Below are 21032 nucleotides of genomic sequence, written 5' to 3' on the forward strand. Positions count from 1 at the left end.
TCTTATAAACTCGAGCTGCAGGGATATTAATGCTATTTGAATATTGTAAACCCCAACCCCTGAGGGTAGAATGTTCTGAATTAAAAAGGATAAACAGAAAGACCAACATTGCAATGTTGGAACAGAAGGCTTATTCCAACCACTGCTTGTCCTGAGCCACTTCATTGTTTTCAATGGAGCTCCCACAATTCAAATGTTCTAAAAGCAATTCAGTGTCAGGACCAGAGACGAGCATTACGCTAGTTTAAAGCTTCACTTTCTTCACTTTATTCCAACAACAGCCAAGTAAACATTCAGAAACTAAATTTACCATAGGCACTTGGAAAAAAATAAGTAAACATTAATAGCCAAACAACAGTCTGTAGCTCCTTTATAGTTCATCTTCTCTGTTGCTTCTTTCTCTTTCTTTGCTGCTCCCGCAACCGATCTAAGGGCCAGATGTAGCAAAGGGTTTCCCCCATTCTGTGTCTATGGGAAAATGTGTTAGTACATATGGCCCTAAGTGCCTCAAGCCTCCAGGCTAGTTTTGAGTGTGCTTTCATTGCTTTGCCAGTGTTTTTCTAAAGGTTATTGTGGTTGCTAAACTGCGCATTCGCTGGAACGCTTATCGATCCTCCGCGGCCGCTCCTTTCACATTTCCGCACCTCAGCATGCTGGGGCCGTTACAGTGTGGTCCTCTGACCAGTAGGGAGCATTGCTCTTTCAGCACGACTTACGCTTCGCTACTCTGGTCCCCGGCCGGCACACACGAAGTGCATAACAGTACTGATCAACGAGGCTGACCGGGTGCCCGATTTTCTGCTTGTGTTCTTGACCCCCTCACGCCTGGAGCGAGACACCCTTTTCCTGGGGTCTATAACTTGTAGGTCTATTCCTTGTGCAGTGCTTGCACTCTGCTTTGACAGCGGCTAAGGCAGTGAGCTGCCCCTTGATCTGTATAGGCATGCATGGTGTTGCAGGGATCTCTCCCTGTTAACTCGCCTCTGGCTACCCAAATCGTGGCTGAGAGACCCCCACCACCTTTAGTGGCCTCTATACTGAACAGGTACCCGTAGGACCACTACGGAGACACTAGTATTCCCCTAGTAAGCACTGATTTTCGTACTGGTACCCCCACACTATGAGTGACGCAGAAGAGACCTGTACTGAGGAGGAGCAAGTGATTTACCTCCCAACTGATGATGACTTCTGCAGAATCATGGATGCCTCTAGTTGGTCTGCGGTTAAGCAGGTGGTGGCCCCCCTGGAGCAGCGGCTTATGCAGTTCACAGAAATTGCACTAAAACCCCCCATGGGTGGGAAGGCATGCCCCCATTACCTCCGGGACCGGCCACCCTCCCTGCACCGCTCACCCTAAACGAAAGAGGGTCCCTGATGCGGGCATCGACATGGATGCATTCAACAGGCTGAAGTGGGCCTTCAGGGCCTGGACTCTTGTGATGGAACCAGATGCCCAGATACCAGGCACATTGGAGGGTTCAGCACCCGCAATCCCCCACAAACTCAAGGATTGTGATTAGGAGATGGAGCCCCGTCCTTGGCCCCACCTCCCCAGGTTCACACTTCTGAGCCTCCAGCCAAGGACCCTCCCCAGGGGACCTCTGATAAGCTCAATCTAGAACTCCTGGTACACCCCCCAGTCAGCAGACTTGTCCCCGGAGGACAAGATCACAACTTGCCGTGGGGCGGCTCCACAAGCTGCTGGGCAAGGAAGTCCACAACTTTTTATGGGCTGAATGCTCCCACTCAGCCCAAAGCCATAGGGTGCAAATGACCCTGGAGGTCATGAGCGCATGGCTAGCTTCTTGGGCAAGTTTATGCATGATCCCCAAAAGGGGATAGATAGGTCCCAGCAGGCTTGCCAGGAAATTATTTCTCCAGACATACTATCCGGCTGTGAGCAAAGGGAGCTTATCTTCCTGGGGAATGCAAACTGCGCCACTTCACGGAAAGGCAACATTCGCTCCTCAAAGATTGATCCTAAAGAGGGGGGACCGGGTCACGTTGGAAGTTGGCCCCCTTGCTCAAGGAGGGTTGTTTGGTAATCCCTTTGTCCGCGAGCTGGGCAAGTTCGTACAGACCTTTACCTCCCTCGATAAGGCCCAACCCTCTGTTAAATGCATCTTTATGCCCCAGGTTTTCTCTGGGGCTGGCCAAGGCAGGGGGCACTCACTTGGCCGCTTGCAAACCTAAGCTCCCGGTTGAGGCTGTGCTTCGAAGAAAGGACAATACCAAGATGTGTCCAGATTTGGCTCCTTCTACCCGACAAGAGTCTAAAGCAGGCACAGGTGAACAAGAGGCAACACCTGGGGCGGTGGAGACTACACATCCTCCCAAGGTGAGTGTCCAATTATACTCCCACCAAAAGTTGGGGGGCAGGTTAGGGATGTTTCTTTCTAACTGGGAGTCTCTTACTTCTGATGCATGGGTGACCCAAACAGTTCAAAGGTTCCATATAGAGTTTTCCGTCTCTTCTGTTTAGAGAAGGCTTCCTCCCCCTCTGGTTTTTATTTGGCCACAGACATGGCGCTAGCGGATTCAGAGGTTGTGGAATTACTGTGCAAAGGCGTAGTTGTGGAGACCTTCCCCAACCCGCGGGATTTCTCAGCAATATCTTCCTGGTTTATAAACGGGACGGTGACCAACGGCCGGTAATCAACTTGAAGGAGTCTGAGTGGCTGATCTATCGCCACTTCAAGATGGAAGGAATCCATCTTCTTTGAGACCTCCTCCATATCAATGACCTGATGGTATGGCTCGATCTCAAAGATGCCTACTTAACTGTCCCAATTTTTGCTCCCTATCGCTGTTTCCTCCAATTCAGTGGCGGGGCAGACGTTCGAGTTCACAACTCTTCCGTTTGGCCTCTCCTTCAATCCCTGGTGTTTCACCAAAGTGATGCGTCCAGTGGTGGAATTTCTTCTACCTGGACGATCTCCTACTCATGGGCCAGTGCCTCCAGGTTCTGCTGTCTCACCTTCAGATGGCCGTCTCCCTCTTGGAGTGTCTGGGCTTCATAACAGTCAAAAATCGGCCCTGACCACCACCCAATCTATAGTATTCCTAGGCTTTGTGGTGGATTCGGTTCAGCCCACCCTCAGGTTTCCCTTGCGAAAGATCAACAAAATCAGACACAAGCTGATTAGGATGGTGGCTAAGCCGTCAACCTCCCTTCGCCAAGTCGCTGTGGCAGTAGGCCTGTTATTTTCCATCCAGGCCATATTACCGGGACCTCTTCACTATCGGGCCCTGCAACACCTCAAGGCAGTTCACCTTCCGAAGGGACTCAGCTACTCTCAGGTGGTCCCCCTGTCACCAGAAGCACGCAAAGAGATACAACGGTGGCTTACCCTTATGGAGACCATGGCCAGGTGATTTTCGGCTTCTCCCCTGATCTAGCCATAGAGTCCGATGCCACTGTTTCGGGTTGGGAAGCAACCTGCGAGGCCTTCTCCACAGGAGGACAATGGTCATCTCAAGAAAGGTCTATGCACATTGCCTCAAACTCCTCGCAGGCTCATCTGCTGTCAAGTGTTGGTCAAGTGCTGGACAAAGACAGAGGCAAAATGCTCAGTTTTGTTGAAAATGGACAATGTTGTGGCAGTGCGAGACATAAACCATTGAGGGAGCTCTTGCTCCAAAGCCCTGTCGGATCTGGCCAGGTCCTTCTGGGAATGCTGCCTTGCGAACCAGCTATTGGTATCTGCAAAACAACTCCCGGTCAAATCCAACCAAGTCGTCAACTGGCATTCCAGACATTTGAGGGATGTCAGTCTCTGGCGACTGCATCCTTTACCCTTCTGCGCTCTCCAGACCCTTTGGAGCCCGTTCTCAGTGGATCTCTTTGCCTCGCAGCTGGACCACCAACTTACCCGATACTTCAGTTGGAGACCGGATCCTGAGGCGGTCGCCATGGATGCCTTCCTACAGGACTGGCATCTGGAACAGGGGTATGCATCTCCCCCATTTGTCATAACAACCCGCCTCTCGGCTCAGGTGCGGCGGTAGGAGACGGACCTGGTGCTGATAATGTTGAACTGGAAATCCCTAGTCTGTTATACGGTTCTACTGGAACTTTCTTGGGATTACATTTTTTCAGAAACAGGATGAATAAAACTGAAGTAGCTCTAAAGAACAAGTTACTTACCTTCTGTAACTCAGGTAAGTAACTTGTTCTTCTGATGCATACAACTACCTGTGGATTCCTCACCTTATGAATAGAATCCCAAACCAGTCCCACACTCGGAGGTGGGTACTCGACTGGTCAAACCAAGAAGTCCTGCTAAACAGAACGTGCAAAATGGCCATCCCTCCTAACTTCCGAGTCTAAGCAATAATGCTTTGCGAAAGTGTTGAGGGAAGCCCAAGTTGCTACTTTATAAATATCAACAACTGGTACACCTCTAGCTAAAGCCGAAGTGGCAGACTTAGCCCTGGTGGAATGGGCCCTAATACCTTCAGGAGGAACCTTCTTTGCTAGCAAAAAACAAATCTTTATGCAAAGGGTTCTCTTGTGGACGGCTTTGCCCTTCATCTTGCCGACATATCCAACAAAGTATTGATCATCAATTCTAAAGTCTCTTGTCTTCTCAATGTAGAAACTCAGAGCCCTTCTTGGATCCAAGCGGTGCAGTCTTTCATCCTCCTTTGAAGGATGGGGAGGAGGGTAAAAGGATGAGTGTTATAGATTGTCCCAGATGAAAGGGAGTGACTGCTTTAGGAAGGAAAGCTGCCCTGGTTCTCAGCACCACCTTGTCAGCATGAAAGGTTGTAAAAGGAGGTTTCACACTAAGAACCTGAAGCTCACTCACACGTCTAGCAGACATGATAGCTGTGAGGAAAACTGAATTCTCAACAGGCACAAATGCATAGGCTCAAATGGTGAACCCATTAAAAAATTAAGAACTAAATTCAAATCCCACTGAGGCATTACAAACGGAGTCGGAGAAAACTTGTTAATTAACTCTTTAAGGAACCTAAGAACTAAAAGGGGACTTAAGTAAGGAAGGCTGATCAGGAAGGCAAAGAAAGGCCGACAGTGTTTACAAATAGCCCTTCACTGTCGCCACTGCACTACCCCCCTGTGCCAGGGAAAAAGCAAAAAGCTAAATATCAGACAATTGGGCCTTCAAGGGATCAATTTGTCTCCCTCCACACCAAGCACCAAATTTCCCCATCTGCCAGCATACATCATCTTGGTGGAGTGTCACTTGGCTGATAAGATAACAACATCTACCACTACTGGAGGGAGAGAAAAATAACTCAGATTGCCCAGTTCAATCTCCAGGCATGTGAGTGCAGGCTCTGGAGGAAGGGGTGTAGATCCTGCCACTGCGACAGGAGGTCTACCATGTAAGGGAGACAGAGCGGCAGGTACAGTGAGAGTTGGAGAAGGTCTGGCACCACACCCTTCTTAGCCGATCGGGGGCAATTAAAACAACTTGAGCCCGATCTTGGCGAATCTTCCTCAAAACTTAAGGAATCAAAGGTATTGGGGGGGGGAACGCGCAAAGCAAATGGTCGCACCAAGGCATCTGAAACGCGACCCCCAAAACACCCTGCACCGGATACTGGAGGCTGCAAAACGACGGGCAGTGTGCATTCTCCTGAGTGGCAAACAGGTCTATCTGTGGAAATTCCCACATCCCCAAATCCGTAAGAGGTGAAGAACCAGGTCTGGATGGAGACGCCACTCCTGATCGGCCGAGAAATGTCGACTGAGACTGTCTGCACGTATGTTGAGAACTCCAGCCAGATGCTTTCCTGCTATGCAAATCTGATGGTCCTGTGCCCAGGGCCAGAACCGCAGAGCGTCTCTGCAGAGAGGGTATGACCCTACTCCTCCCTGCTTGTTAATGTACAACATCGTGATAGTGTTGTCTGTCAAGACTTGAAATGACTGACCGGGAAGGGACGGGAGGAAGGCCTTGAGAGATTGTAATTCTAACAGATTGATGAGAAACATCTGTTCCACTGGAGACCAATGACTTTGATCTCCAGGTCCCCCAGATGAGCTCCCCACACTAGAGTGGAAGCATCCATTATGACCGTGGCCACCGGAGGTGGTAGACAAAACGGCCTTCCTTGTTAAAGGTTGCCATCCACAACCCAACATCGTTGATCCACTGCAGCATCTCTGGAGATCATTATCGACTCCTCGAGATCCCCTTTGTGTTGAAACCACTGCTAGCGGAGACACCACTGGAGAGCCCTCATTTGGCAACGTGCATGAGTGACCAACAGAATGCAGGAAGCGAACAGACCGAGCAGACGTAGGACCTTGAGGACTGGAACAGCCGCTCCATTCTGAAACATTGGAGTCAACGCCTGAATGTCCGGAGTCCTCGGAGGAGGAGGGGAGGCCCGATTCAATGTTGTGTCCAGTACTGCCCCTATGAACAGGAGATGCTGAGAGGGCTCCAGGTAAGATTTGTGCACATTTACTGTAAAGCCCAGGTTGAACAAATGACGGGGAGGGATAGGAGAGGGAAACTCCCGGAAAGGAAGGGCATAACCTTTTCCCACTATATTCAGCGCCCAAGAGTCCGATGCGATTAACTCACAATCGTGGAGAAAATCAAACAGCCTTCCCCCTACGGGTGAAACACGCTGGAATATGGAGAGAAAACTAGGGCTACTTTCCTTGATGGGTCCCCCAGAGGAAGAGGATGAAGCAGAAGGCTGCTGAGTGACTCCTCGCATTCTAACCCTCACACGTCCCGATAAGATCTGTAGAGAGGGTTGGCAGGCTGCTGAACATTGGATTGTGGCCTTCCACAAAAAGAGGACTCATGGCCAAAATCCCTGAATCTTCAAAAAGACCTAAAGGGTGCAGACGATGAAGTTTGGAGTCCCAAAGATTTTGAATTAGCTCTGCTTTCTTTAAATCGTTCCAAAGCTGAGTCGGCTTTGGTCCCAAACAACTTCTCGCCATCAAAAGGAAGGTCCATCAGCGTAGCCTGAACATCAGAGGAGTAACCAGAACCTCTGAGACACGCATGCCTCCTGGTTGCTACAGAAGTGCCCATAGCCCTGGCAACAAAATCTGCAGTGTTCAATCCAGACTGAATGATCTGCTTTGCTGCCGCTCGACTGTCCAGCAGGAGTTTATCAAAATGCCCCTGCAAATCCTGAGGCAATCTTGGCACAACAGCTCTTGCTGAGTCCATCAGGGCATGGCTATACCTCCCCAGCACACACGTAGCATTGAGAGACTTCAAGGCCATTATGCCCGAGGAGAAGCACTTCTTAGCCGTCTTGGCCATACGCTTATAATTCCTATCAGATGTAGTAGCAGGGAACGAACAAGGAGCAGATTGTGCAGAACAAGAGGCTTGCACCACCAAGCTCTCAGGCGTTGGATGTTGTGACAGAAACTGCAGATCTCCTGTAGCAACTCTGTATCTCCTAGCCACAGTCCTGGAAACCGCTGGAGTCATGACAGGCTTCCTCCAAAGTTTTAAAATGGGCTTAGTAAGGGCATCATTAAAAGAGAGGAGAGGCTCAGAGGACGTAGCTGATGGATGCAACACCTCAGTTAAAATGTTTGTTTTCGTCTCTGATGTCAGTAATGGTAGGTTCAAAAACTCATCAGCCTTTCTTATCACACTGTGGTAAGAAGCTGCCTCTGCTGTAAGTTCTCTTCCAGGGGATGAGAAATCCCACTCAGGGGATGTATCCAGACCACTAGCAGTCTAGGCCCTGAAATTCACATAAAGGCTCAGGAATTTCCCCTTCCTCCAGCAGCTGTTGTTGAAACTCTTGCTCCTCCAAAGGTCTCAAGGCCCTCCTTCTCGACCTCAGCCTGGACTCCAAACGCGGCGTTGACAGAGAATAAGCCTATGTCGACGACCCCGGTTTCAAGTAGGATGCTTCGGCAGAGGAGAGGGAGGTGAGACACTGTGGGTCGATCGGGATCCATCCGGCGCCGGTATCGACTCTGACGGCACCATCATCCGGGGTAGAAGAGGTGAAGTCATTGGCGCCGAGCCAGCCCCTTCACCAGGAAAAAAGGGTATAAACGTAGCCTGCTTGTACGGCGCCGGCAACCCCAGCGTGAATGCCAACGGACCCTTGGGACCAGCAGGTGCACCAGAAGGGGCCCTAGCTCTAAACACAGCGTTGAGGAACGCTGAAGGATAAACTCCCGGAGCTGGGAAGGCCGGAAACCTTTGCTCCCCCTGAGGTTTCTGAACAGACTCTGATACTTGCACACCCAACTCCTGATCATAAGCAGACCCAGAAGAAAACTGAGCCATAGGGCTCTCCGGGGTCTCGGAGATTTCAATCCAAGTCGGGCCGGAGAAGCCTGTGGACTCTGAGGCTGAGGAGACACTATAGGGCTGATTTCCCACGCCGTGCAGCACCGTCTTGGAGGGGACCGAGACCGATCTCTGGAAGAACGACGTTGAGATTCGTGTCAGTGCCGCTTCTTATGTGACTTCGAAGATCTATGCGATGATGTCTCCATTGCCTTTGATCTTCGGTGAGCTCTCTGCTCCTTCTTAGCTTTTGCCAAGAAAAGCTTAGCCTCTCTTTCTTTCAAGGCCTTTGGGTTCATCCGCTGGCAGGACAAGCACTCCTCCACGTCGTGGTCTGAGCTCAAGCACCACAAGCAATTTTCATGAGGATCCGTCACTGACATGCGACCCCCTGCATTCATTACAAGGCTTAAATCACGATTTTTTCGGTGGAGACATTGTAACGCTCTACAACGATTCCTCGAAACAGTAACTGCCAAGGGGTGGGAATAAACCGTTAGCGTCGAAGGTGCAGAAAAAGGGAACTGACGCCAGCACGCCGGTGAGGACTTCTTATTGCCACGATGACGTCAGACGGAGTCGTGCGCGAAGCCGTGTAATTCTGACGTCCTTGTCGAGGTGGGGAGCTAGGAAGAAAATTTCCGTCAAATGTTGGCGCACTGGGAGAAATCATAAGGTGAGAAATCCACAGGTAGTTGAATCTATCAAAAATATAATTATCTACTAACTGTATCAGTAAGTAGAACAGCAGTTGTGGAATTTATTGGATGGGGTAATTTACGTTTTTTATTCCAATACAATACTAGACAAAGGAACGGCAAAAGAAGGCAACTAAAGAAATCAGTTTGCTTACACATTTTACAAAACAATGTGATGTGATTAAGAGGGAACTGTTAAAAGTTGTAGCAGAAAAAACGAAATGCTGTATTAGTAATACTGCAAGTTGCCTACCGCCATGACTTCTAATGTTGATGGTTACTACTGTATAGGTAACACACTGGTCTGAACTCACGTGAACTAACTTTGGTGATACAACTTCACATTAGAAAACAAAACATCTAAACAAAAGCATATATACATCAAATGTGTTTTACCACAAATGCATGTATAAATTATACTTAGAAAGGAACCAGTGACAGAAGCCAAACAATCTTGTCTAATTTCAATATTTCTCATTTTAGTTGTCCGACGAGTTTCAATATTCAATGGTCACTTTGTTTGTTTTGTTTTCCCCAGTGTATGCCTTACACGTAGCTTTAGCTGTTTAACCAGCTTGTTTTTCTAAAAAAAAAATTAAGTCTGTGCTAGGTCGATTGGTTTTGCCAATGTTTGTTATTTTTTCATTTTTTTTTTTTTATTATTTTTTTTTTTTTAACTTTTGCTCGTTTTCTGTTAACGTTATACTCCAATGATTTCTGCTTCATGCTCTGCTTGTCAAAAAAGAATTCTGAAAACTGCAATAAGTACAAAGGAAAAATATTCCCAGCATACACATTTGAAATTATAAAAAAGAAGAATAAACTAGAACAATTAGGCCCCCTAGGCGACTAACAGGGTGCTAACAAGCTTGGACAATAGAACAGAATTTGGATCAGATGACACATAAAAGGGTTTTCAGAGCTCCCCGGACTCTGGGACAGTATACATATCTGGAACAGCAAGACTTTCTCCTAATTTATTAGTAATTAGCAGTGAATCTGTGAAGATTCATCACAGAAGGGGGGTTCTCTTACAAAAATGTTGCATCCTCGAGGTAAAGCTCCATAATCTGACCACTTTTGCGCTTTAAAAAAAAAAATTGTACTTAATGCTATAAACTCCCAAATATCTTGAACATTTTACTTAATCATTTTTCATAAAGAAAGACCCAGTCCCCTTTTCACTTTCCAAATGTTTTGCTATGCCTGATCAAACAAACACAAAAAAATACATACAAAAAAAAAAAAACCAAGAACACGTTTTGCTTCTTTAAAGAAGACTTGGTCCATCGAGAAGAAGTTTTTAGACACTTGAATAAGTTAAATGCCAAAAGTTGCCAAATTAGAGGCAGTGGTTCAGGTTCTGTGCAAAGGCTTTTGAGGAAAAAAGGTTACTACCCTCCCAAGCATTGCTAAAGAAGTATTTTAGTTTTAACAGCGCTTTGCTTGAATTAGTATAAAAATGAAATTGTTAGCCCATGGATCTTCTCCCTACCTCCCCCCCCAACCCTGCAGGCCTGTTCCTGGTGTCCTATGAAATTCACTACAGATACTTACTAATCAGCTCTTAAGCAGCGTCAGAGATGTCACAGTCCTGATGCAGTCAGGATACCTGGAGCAGTAGAACATGCAGGCACTTTTGAGGACAGCCTGATGGTACACAACCTATGGGTATTGCTTGTGTCTGCAGGTGAGGGCAAGCTTCAGAGACCTCCCTGCAACTGCCCAGGTGACCAGCTGCAATAAGACCTGCCTGGACCTACAACTACACCTGCCTGAGACATGATGGCCTCTGCTGGAGTGACTTCCTAATCCACAAGAGGTGACTCCCCGGTTCTTCAATCCTTGGCTGTAATCAGTTGAGCTCTCTGTGTGAAATCCTTAAGTTTTGAGCTCTGTGCGCCAGACTTTGAGGAGAAAACTTTTTTTTAGCTGTATCTGGCCTGTACTCCATTGCAGTCAGCCTGAACAAGTCTAGTGTGACCAGATACCCTCAGTCAGCTCTTTCTGCTTCTTTGGGCTATTTTTACTTAAGCCTTTAAAATTGCTTATCTCCAGTAATACTGACTGGATTTTTGTCATTTTGGTCTCATATTATTTAATAAATTCTACTCTGTTTCTAAATTGTTGTGGGATATCTAGTGCTGTGTGTTCACTTTGCTATTGTTTGTGTGCTGCATAAATAATTAACACAGTGTCTTTAAATTAAGCCTGACTGCATATACGCCAAGCTACCAGAGGATTAAGCACAGAATATTGTTGTGACTTTTGTGGTTAACCCTGACAAGATTGGTGGTTGTTGCATGAGAACGGTTTTCACCATCACCCCCACTACCATCAAAAACCCAATTTCTCGCAACACCCACCAGGTTCATGCCTTGCTTTCTAAATGCTGCCCAAGCCTATGCTTTGACCTCTGCCTTTAGAATTCAGCCTGAGAAGATGCTGATCCCTTCTGGATTGTTCTGGCGACCAGATTTTAGCTCACTGGGACCACACTCGATGGTACTAGGACTTAGAGCTTGAGGATATACTAGTGTTTTCAGGTCATGCAACTGTAGTAAGATTTTGGGATCACAAGACAGTTGTCGTTCCTAAAATAGATTCATCATTCTTGGAGCAACGGGTAGTTTTCCATATCAGGTTTTAGAATATTGGGTACAGTAGATGGTATTAGGGTTTGAAAGGCACAAGGCTGTTGTTGTCCTTTCAAGGTTGGATTCTCCATTGTTTAGATGGTGGGTTTAAGGACTTGCACATACTAATGTAATGTATTTTCCCTTTGGCCAGGTGGCTTAAAGGGGGATATAGAGTCGGTTCTATTACCATCCTATATGTGTGCCATTTTTCAGACTATCCAGTATGTTCCTAAGACAGACATTCTCTTCTGGTTTCTTTTTAGCTTGATGTCATATAGTGCAGTATACAATCCCATCCTTCTTTTTCTGTACCTTATTGTGGTGTATATTACGGGCGGGAGTTGAGGTCAATATTGAAAATGCTGTCTTCATGTGTGAGATGGGATTCTGCCATTTTTGTATCTGAATCACTATATTCACCATAGGCGTGCAACAACTACACCATGTCCGGATGTAACACTGGTACTCTGCACCAAATTCAGATGTAGACATCCAAGGAATACAGATGATGGAGGGGTAGCAGTGTGCAGCAGCCATCAGAGAAACCCCCATAGACTACTTAAAGGCAAGGAAGTGAGACAAGCACACAGGCAGATGCAGGGTCACCACCATCCTACTTGGTGGTAATCCTAGGGAGAACATCTCCTCAGGTCAGGACATGATCTCTAGGATCTTCATAACCTTGCCTTGTTCTACACAAAATAGCAGTACTGTAATGCTATGGTTCATTACTGCCTTGGCATCTCCTTGCCACAGTCTGGCACAGCAGAGATTTGAGTGGAGGCAATGCCTCTGCTAAAGTCTAAAACAGGATAATAATCCCAGGGTTTATCTTCATGGTGCTTAATGTGGTTTTAGAGGAGCAACACGTATGAATGTCTACTGGAGACATACATAATGCAAACTGTATTAGTCTGTGCAAAATATGACGAGGGTGAAGGATAGCACAATGCAGAGCTAAGTAGGGCGTCAAAATTAAAGACAACTTAAGTTAGCAATTTGCTTGAATTCTCACTTAGGCGCACTTGTCTCTCACATGCTGTGTATCAAAAATGACATACGGTTATTGGACATCCTTGGATGGTAGGAAATGTCAGAACAAACATGTGATACAGTGCAGTGCAACACACTTCCCATTTAGGTTATGCATTATGCCTTTAGCCAACACACAATATTGTTCATAAGCTTTGAATTTATAACTGAGGGCACGGGCATGCCACAGATCTGCGGACTTGTACTCTAGGTGTTATCCTGGTCCAAGAGCACTGGACATAGAAACACAGATTCTCTTGTGAGCTCTAGGGGAGACAGATACATAGTTTCTGTGGGTAGGGCTGGTGGCACTGCTGGGGGTGGGCCCCTGACTTGTGCAGAAGGTCTACTCTCAAGATGGTGTTGGAAGAGTCACAGCATTTCTTGATGGGCATTCATGCCTCCCAATGGACTCTGGTGATCTGTGGTGGAGCCTCCTGTCCATACACAACTGATTCTACAAGGTGCAAATTCTGGAGGGTGCCACAGTGGACCTAAGCATATGTGAACAGTTTAGGGTTTGAGAGGGAAAGTTGGCTGGGATGAAGGGAAAGGCTGGGAATTTGGTGACAACAACGTATCAATATGTTACTCTTGTGCACCTCATAAAGGGTGTCATAGGCCCTTATCCAGGGGAATAACAATTCAGACCTGAGACAGGGGTTTGGAGACATTTCCACCCCACAGAACAGCAGTACATTTACTTCTCAAAAACTTCATCAGACTGTTAGCTATCAACTTCATCTTCATGCCAGATCATGCACTCATTTCCCTGTACCTCTGATTTTTGCCTCCACTTACCATTCCTTGTAGACAGTAAAGTGTAGGCACAGTGATGTGAAGCAAAGTACTCAATCACCGAAAGGTCATGTATACCATTATTGAATGTTTCATGTAAAATCTCATAAAAATCAACATGGGAGGCTGTGATCTAGATAACTTCATTTGCCACTGCCACTAGCAGAAAGAAACTCTTTTCAGAAGAAAATGTGGTTCATCTAGAGTAGAGCAGGAGGAGACAGACAAGTGTTAATGCTCAGTGAAAGTGCTAAGGTGCGTGAGGACTATAAGTGATCAATTGTGTTCTTTGCAGACAGGCAGAGCTACAAAGGGTCTGTTGTATGTAATGCTGATTTATTTGTATTAAAAAATAAAGGGGATGTTCTCCTGGCACATAATTTCAGAATAGCTCAAGGAAATAATTATACTGTGGAAGTGAAGGGCACTGGCAGTTAGACCTATTTCAACAAGAATCAGAATGTCTTGGATTTAGGATCAAGGGGCTCTTGCTGAAAAAAAGAAGCCACAGTTGGTTCATTTATGGGTATTACCAAGCTCTAGTTCCCAGAGGAAGTGACCTATCTATCATTTCTCAGAAAGTTCACATGGCTATCTATCTTATCCTTGTCTGTCAGTAAGGCTTCCATGATTTAACTGATCACACCTCCCAAGAATGTATGCTAAGTCTTCATCAAAGTTCAATAAACATCAACCAAGCGATAAATCTGCTGCACTGTGCTTCATGTTGCTAAGCAACACATTGCCATGCATTGGAGAGAGACCCTTGTCCCACTGTTGGAGTTACAGTGGTGAGACCAGAAAAAGTGGTTGCTGGAATAGAATATCTAGTGTAAGATCAGATGACAAACTAACAGAAATGTGCATGATTAGAGGATGATGATGACTTTCAATAATAATCAAGCAATCAGTGATTTGTACAGCACTGCTAATCACCCATGGGATCTCAAGGCACTGTTACAAGGGTGCTAATCGTCAAAGAGCCAGATCTTGAGGTCTTTTATGAACTGATTCAGTGAGGAGGTATGCCAGAGGTGGGTAGGTAACATGTTACAGATGTGCGCCGCGAGGGAGAAGGATCTGCCTCCCACTGTGCTCTTCCTGATTCTAGGGTTGGCGGCGAGGGCAAGTTGAGAAGATCAGAGTTCTCTTGGGTGAAGGGGTAGAAAGATAGGCAGTGGTTGAGGTAGGCCGGGCCAATATTGTGTAGGGCAGTGGCTCCCAACCTTCTGACTTCTGTGGACCCCAACTTTATCAGTACTGGAACCCAGAGACCCCCACTAAATCATTATTGGAATCCAGGGACTCCCAAATCCCAATGAGTCATTACTGAAAGCTGGGGACCTAATCTGCTAATATTATTACATTTCCTAAGCAGTCATGGACCCCCTGAGAAGGCTTTGCGGACATTCCGGGTTCCCGGACCACAGGTTGGGAATCACTGGTGTAGGGCCTTGTAGGAGTGTGTCAGGAGGTTGAAGGTGATGCATTTGTTGATGGGCAGCCAGTGCAGGTCTCTAAGATGGGCAAAGATGTGGCTGTGGATGTCTAGGATGAGTCTGGCTGCTGCGATCTGAATTTTCTGGAGTCTTCTTGGAGCTTCTTTGTGATTACGGCGCAGAGAGAGTTGCCGTAGTCGGGTCTGCTGCTGACAAGTGCGGGGTGACCTTCCTTCTTGCCTCAGTGGGTATCCATTTGAAGATCTTCCGTAAGGGGCAGAGAATGCGGAAGCATGACGATGAGACGGCGCTGACTTGGTGGATCATGGACAGAATGGACTCCAGGATAATGCCCAGGTTGCGTGCTAGGTTGGTGGGTGGGGGCGCTTCCACAGGGCAGCTGGCCACCAGGAGTCGTCCCAGGCTGACGGAGTGGGGCCCAGGATGAGGATCGCGTTCTTGCCCAAGTTAAATTTGAGGCAGCTGTTTTTCATCCAGTTGGCGATTAATCTCATTCCATTGTGGAAGTTGCTCTTGGCTGTTGATGGTTCATTGGTGAGAGAGAGAATTAGCTGTGTATCATCGGCGTAGGAAACTATGTTGAGGTTTTGCTGTCTGACGATTTTGGTGTGCGGAGCCATCTAGATATTGAAGAGGGTTTGGCTCAGGAAGGAGCCCGGGGGTACTCCACAGCAGGCTTCTGTTGGTTCCAACAGCGGGAGTATGACTTTCTGTGTCCTTCCGGTGAGGAAGGAGAGGATCCACTCGAAGGCCCTGCCAAAGATGCCAGCCTTGTGGAGTCTGGTGCATAGGGTGGTGTGGGATACGGTGTCAAAAGTGGCGGAGAGGTTGAGGAGGATGAGGGCAGTCCTGTCTTCATGGTCCAGTATGGTGCAGATGTCATCCATGGCTGTGAGAAGGGGAGTTTCGGTGCTACGGTTGCTCCTGAAACCGTATTCGGAGGGGCCCAGGATGTGGTTTTATGCGAGGAATTCCATGAGCTTCATGTTGATGGCTTTTGCGGTTATCTTGGCTGGGAAGGGGAGAAGAGAGATGGGTTTATAGTTATTCATATCTCTAGAATTAGCAAGGATTTCTTTAGTAGCGGTTTGACCCCTGTGTGCTTCCAGTCATTCAGGAAGTTGGATGTTTCGATGCAGCGGTTGGTTGTCCCACATAGTTCTGGGGTGATGGTGGCACTGGTTCGGTTGAAGATGTGTGGGCATGGGTCTGACGGTGCCCCTGAGTAGATAGCGTTCATGAGCTATCTAGTGTCCTCCTTCGAGATGGGGATCCATTGGCTCAGTGATGGCTGGCGGTGGGGTTCGTGGTGATGCTGGGGAGAAATGGAGGTGGGATTTGGCTCACGAACCCTTCGTATATATCCTAGATTTTCTGGTGGAAAAAGGAGGTGAGGTTTTCACAGAGGTCTTGGGGAGGGAGGGGCATATCTGTGGTGTCCGTGCCGGGGTTTATGAATTCCTTGACTATGTTAAAAAGCTCCTTGCTGTTGTGCACATTGGTGCTGATACGTTCCTGGATGGTGACCTTTCTGGAGGCTATGATGCGTTGGTTGTGAGCAGTGACTGCGTCTTTGTATGCTGTGCGGTCTGCCATGTTTTTGCTGTTCCTCCATTTTAATTCGAGTCATCTGCAGGTGCATTTAGAATCTTGGAGATCAGTTGTGAACCAGCTGGTTTCTGGCGGGTTTCCTCAGGGGGTGCAGTGTTAAAACATACGCAGATCCGGTGGTGGAGGTTGCGAGCTGATTTGTTTGCGTCCAAAGTATTGGTGGAAGGGAGTGGCTGAGTGTGTCAGTGAGCTGGGCTTCAGTGACCTTGCTCCAGTTGATGCAGAGGGGGCGAGGGGCGTGTTGGCATATGGTGGGCGCGATGGTGGTCTGTCCAGAGGTGTTCGGAAGTGTGAGACAGGGAGATTATGTTTTGTTTTTTTCCTGCTGAGAAGACAGGGTCAAGGGTGTGTCCTGCTAAGTACGTGGGGATGTTAACCAGATGCTTGAGTCCGAGGGTGGCAAGGTTGTACAGGAGGGATGTGGTGTTTGGGTCATTGCGGTTTTTGAGGTGAAAGTTGAGGCCACCGGGAGGATGTAGGATGTAGTCGGTATAGAGGCGAGGGCATGGGGCGATGAGGACAGCAATGGCTTTGCTGCATTGGGAGCAGGATCCGGGAGGTTTGTAGACAAGGGTGCGGCAGAGAGAGGTGTTTGAGTCAGTCTGGATTTGGACGTGTAGGTGTTCAGTGGTGGTTGCCTGGGTCTGGGCCTCGGTGATGGTTGAAAGGTGGAGCGTGTTCCTGGAGATGATGGCGATGCCTCCTCCTGCTCGGCTGATGGTGTTTTTGTGGATGATTTTGTAGCCATCTGGGATGGCGGCGGCGATGTCCAGGGCTGGGGGGATGGTGGGGGGGGGGGGGGGGTTTATCCAGGTCTCCATGAGGAAGGTGACATCAGGTTTGATTGAGTCGAGGAGATCCCATACTTCTACTGCATGTTTGACAAGGGAGCGAGTGTTGAGAAGTATGCATCTGAGGTGTCCGGCTTGGCTCGACGAGGGACGCTGTGACGTCCAAAGGCAGGTGAAGGTGCAGTTGCGTAGTCGAAAGAGCCTTGCGTGTCCTTCAGAGGTGCGTGGTGGCATGCAGCAGAGCCTCCGGAGTCGAGTTCATGCAGGGACCTGGATTCATACCGGTGTATGTTGCAGGGACCAGGGTCTGTGGCGCTGGGCGCGAACCAGGAATGGACGGGCGCAAATAGGCTGGCCTTTGGCATGCCAGCAGTGCGGCAGCTGTACTGCTGCACAGCAGGCACCATTAAAAATGGGAGAGAGGTGAGAAGGGTCCGTCAGCTGGGCGGCAGGAGAGCGGGAAAGCGCATCGCAAGAAGGGGCGGGGGGAGACCGCCCCACTCCTTCTGAATGACAACTTGGTCAAGGATGGAGATGTGCCACGGGACACCTTTAGGTTTACAATGTATGTAAACTGCTTCTAGAAGTCTGAACAGATGAAGAATGTGTGTGGGGGCAGATGGGTAAAACCCTTCTGGACCCTATACAGAATACTGCATAGAAATGTATTTTAAGCTCTGATGTTTGACTTTGCTGCCTGACTGTAAAAAACTGCTGTTACAATGTATTGTCGACTTATTTCACGGTACAATAGAAACAGTTTAAAAAGGACGTTGCCCAAGAAAGAAAACCTTTAGTGCAAAGGAGAATGGGTGCTGTTCCCTTTAGGATCCAGTGCTGGTGGGGTGATACAATCAGAAACAATTATTTTACCCTTTTATTTCTCATTTCATGAAGCTCTCATAATTTATTTTACTTATAAGTCCTTTGTATGATTGTGTAAGAACTTGATGGAGCAAACCAACCATAAAGTAGACATGTGCAGTCTTTATTGTTCTTTCTTTGTGCAAGTAGATGTTCAGGTCTTCGACCGCGTATCTATGAAGAAGTATTTACTGTCACTAGTGTCAGACCACAGTATTTGGTCTTAGATGAAATACTTGTAATCTGCCTTTGCCATTGAAACCAGAATGGAAGTATTAAGGTTCTCTTTACTAATGGACTGGTAACTTATGAACCCTCGGTAAACATCTGTTTGCGCAAGAATTACAATAATAAATGCGTTGATGTTTATCGCACCAGGTGATTACCAGGATCAGTAAAGATCACACCCTCATTAAAATTTGGCAGGTCAAACCTACAGAAATTTAAAGAAAAGTAAATGCCTGCTAAATACCGAGATATGTGGATTTAGGTGCAGTAAGCATAAACAAAAAAAAAAAATTTTTTTTTAAAAATCAAAGAATGATGATCGTATCTCTAACCTTTCATTAATAGTCTTTTTTTTTAATGGTAGTTTTGAACCTATCATTAATTCACTGTAGCTCGTTCTATTGGGGAGAACTTCCTTCATGCTGTAGCAGGTGCTTCACACTAGCTATCCTTCACTATTAGGAAGTACTATCTCAAGTAGCAGCCTTTTAACAACACTTGCTTGTACTTTTAAGTGTTTACTCACTTGGTAATAGTCTATTGGTTGCCAAGGTTGTAGGTTATTCTTATAACAGAAATGGTCCTTTGTTTTAGTGACCAGGGTAGTCTGTGTCCATTTTTTCCTGAAGGAACCATTTGCAAATATAGTGTGTTTGCTGCTGGCTTGGACTCTGCACCCAGGAAGGTATAGTGTAGCAACTTATTATTGTTTTTTTAATATTTTTATTGAGTTTTTTCAACTTGTACAACAGACAAATAATAGAACAATCATTTCCATATATGTTGTTATGGTTCTCAGTTGTCAACCATGTCACATACTGAGATCCTTAAATGTACAAATTAATTCTGCCATGTCCCAGTACATTCAGGCATCACTACCCACTAAGACTCTTCAGAAAGTGTTACAAAATATGCATTCATTGGGCTCCAAATGTCTTTGGGCTGCGAGGGCCGTGGAAGTTCTTTAGCCTATGTTTCCAGCTGATCCCTGCAATATTCTATGTCATGGAGCCACTGCCTGGTCTTCAGGGCTGACCTCTTCCCCCATTACGTAGCCACCCTCCTCTCTGCCAAAAGCAAGGCCCCTGCCACCAATTTGTGACAGGCTGGTTGCACAGGTTCTACAAGGCTGAGAAGACACATCTGGGGGGTGCACACCACTGGCTCCGACACTACGTCTGTGACCAGGACTGTTACTTATTCTCAGTATTGTTGGATCAGAGTATATTCCCAGGCTAGGTGAATGAAGATGGCCTCCGTAACCCCACACTTTGCACACCCCACATTGCATAGCTGAACAATTTGACAGGAGTGCAGTACATTTGTTACAGGTATTTAAGGTGTATTATGCGGGTGTTATAGTTTGATGTGAGCACACCCATCAGTGCACAAAAGAAGCTCCAATCTGCAATATTCATTGGAGGTTCAAGTGCCATGTTCCACTTATTTAAGAGTGTGTTGATGGCTGCAGCTCTGTCTTGCTGAGATGCATTATATAGTTTAATAACTAGATTTATGCGGGTATCACTAGCAAGTATGATCTGGAGATCCCATAGGGCCAGAGGTTCAGCCATAAATTGTTGGTATAGTTCTAACAGGGCCACTTGTAGATGGTAGTATGTGAACGTCAGGAGAGGAGTTGGACATTGAATTTTCATTACATCCACTAGGGCTATGAAGATCCCTTCAGGGAACTCATTCCCTAATGTCTTCAGCCCCGCCTCCTCAAGTAAAGCTAAATTCACAGGCTCATGTGTGACTCAGATGCCCGTGTGGTATTGTTGTAACTTATATGATTAGTTCATGCTACCTCAATTATTATAAGAAGGTCACTCTATGCGATGCACATGATTAAGTGTGAATTGTTCGAAATAATTTCTCACTTTGTGTTACTGAAAGTTGTTTACCCAAGACGTCTTGGTGGAATAATAGTCATGCTTATCATAATGGAGACTTCTGTCTGACTAAATGCAAGTTACTTAAGTCCTATCTGCAGTAGTCTCCTTGTTTTATTTATTTTCCAAAATCCCAATTGACCAGTAGGCTATTACAGTTTACTGAGCTTACTGATGTCACAACTAGTAATGTTTCCTAGTAAGGGCTGCTGCTAGAAATTAATCTAGACTGTGGTACCTGTAATTTCTGTACAGAGAAGTATAGTCAGCAGGTCCCAGGGGGCCCTCACATGGTCGATCTTTAGTTGCAAGAGGCTTTTTTGGGGAGGTGGCGGGTGAGGGACTTGAAACTTGACAGATGTTCGGTTAGCTGCATTTGAAGACATTAATTCTATTCCCATGCAGGATCCTAGGCCACCTCAGTGTGGTCAGTAACAGTGCTGAACGTTGACAAGAAGGTAAAATCTGTGTAAGGGAATAACGACTGTGCGGGAATTTGGATATTATGGGAGAGAGAAGGTCTGTCTGGAAAGTGAACATGGCGGGTGGATGTGGCTGTGAAGTGGATTACGAGATGGTCTTCGAGTGAGAGACAGTAGCTTGATACTGTGCAGCATGTGGAGGAGGCCACAATACTGAGTGAAGACTCACATTTAATTCTGGTGAGTGTCGCTATTACTAATGGTTGGCGTCTGATCCCATTGCTGGATGATCAAATTACCTTGCTTTCTGATGTCATCCATCATATTTAGCTG

General features: G+C 46.8%; 1 protein-coding gene across 3 annotated transcripts in view; it reads right to left on the reverse strand.

Annotated features, from left to right (window-relative positions):
• Positions 1-21032, reverse strand: part of MTMR1 (myotubularin related protein 1) — a 403694-nt gene that overhangs the window by 283633 nt on the left and 99029 nt on the right. The gene's annotated exons all lie outside the window — the stretch shown is intronic.

The sequence above is a fragment of the Pleurodeles waltl genome, chromosome 2_1, assembly GCF_031143425.1.
Source record: "Pleurodeles waltl isolate 20211129_DDA chromosome 2_1, aPleWal1.hap1.20221129, whole genome shotgun sequence".
Lineage (NCBI taxonomy): Eukaryota > Metazoa > Chordata > Amphibia > Caudata > Salamandridae > Pleurodeles > Pleurodeles waltl.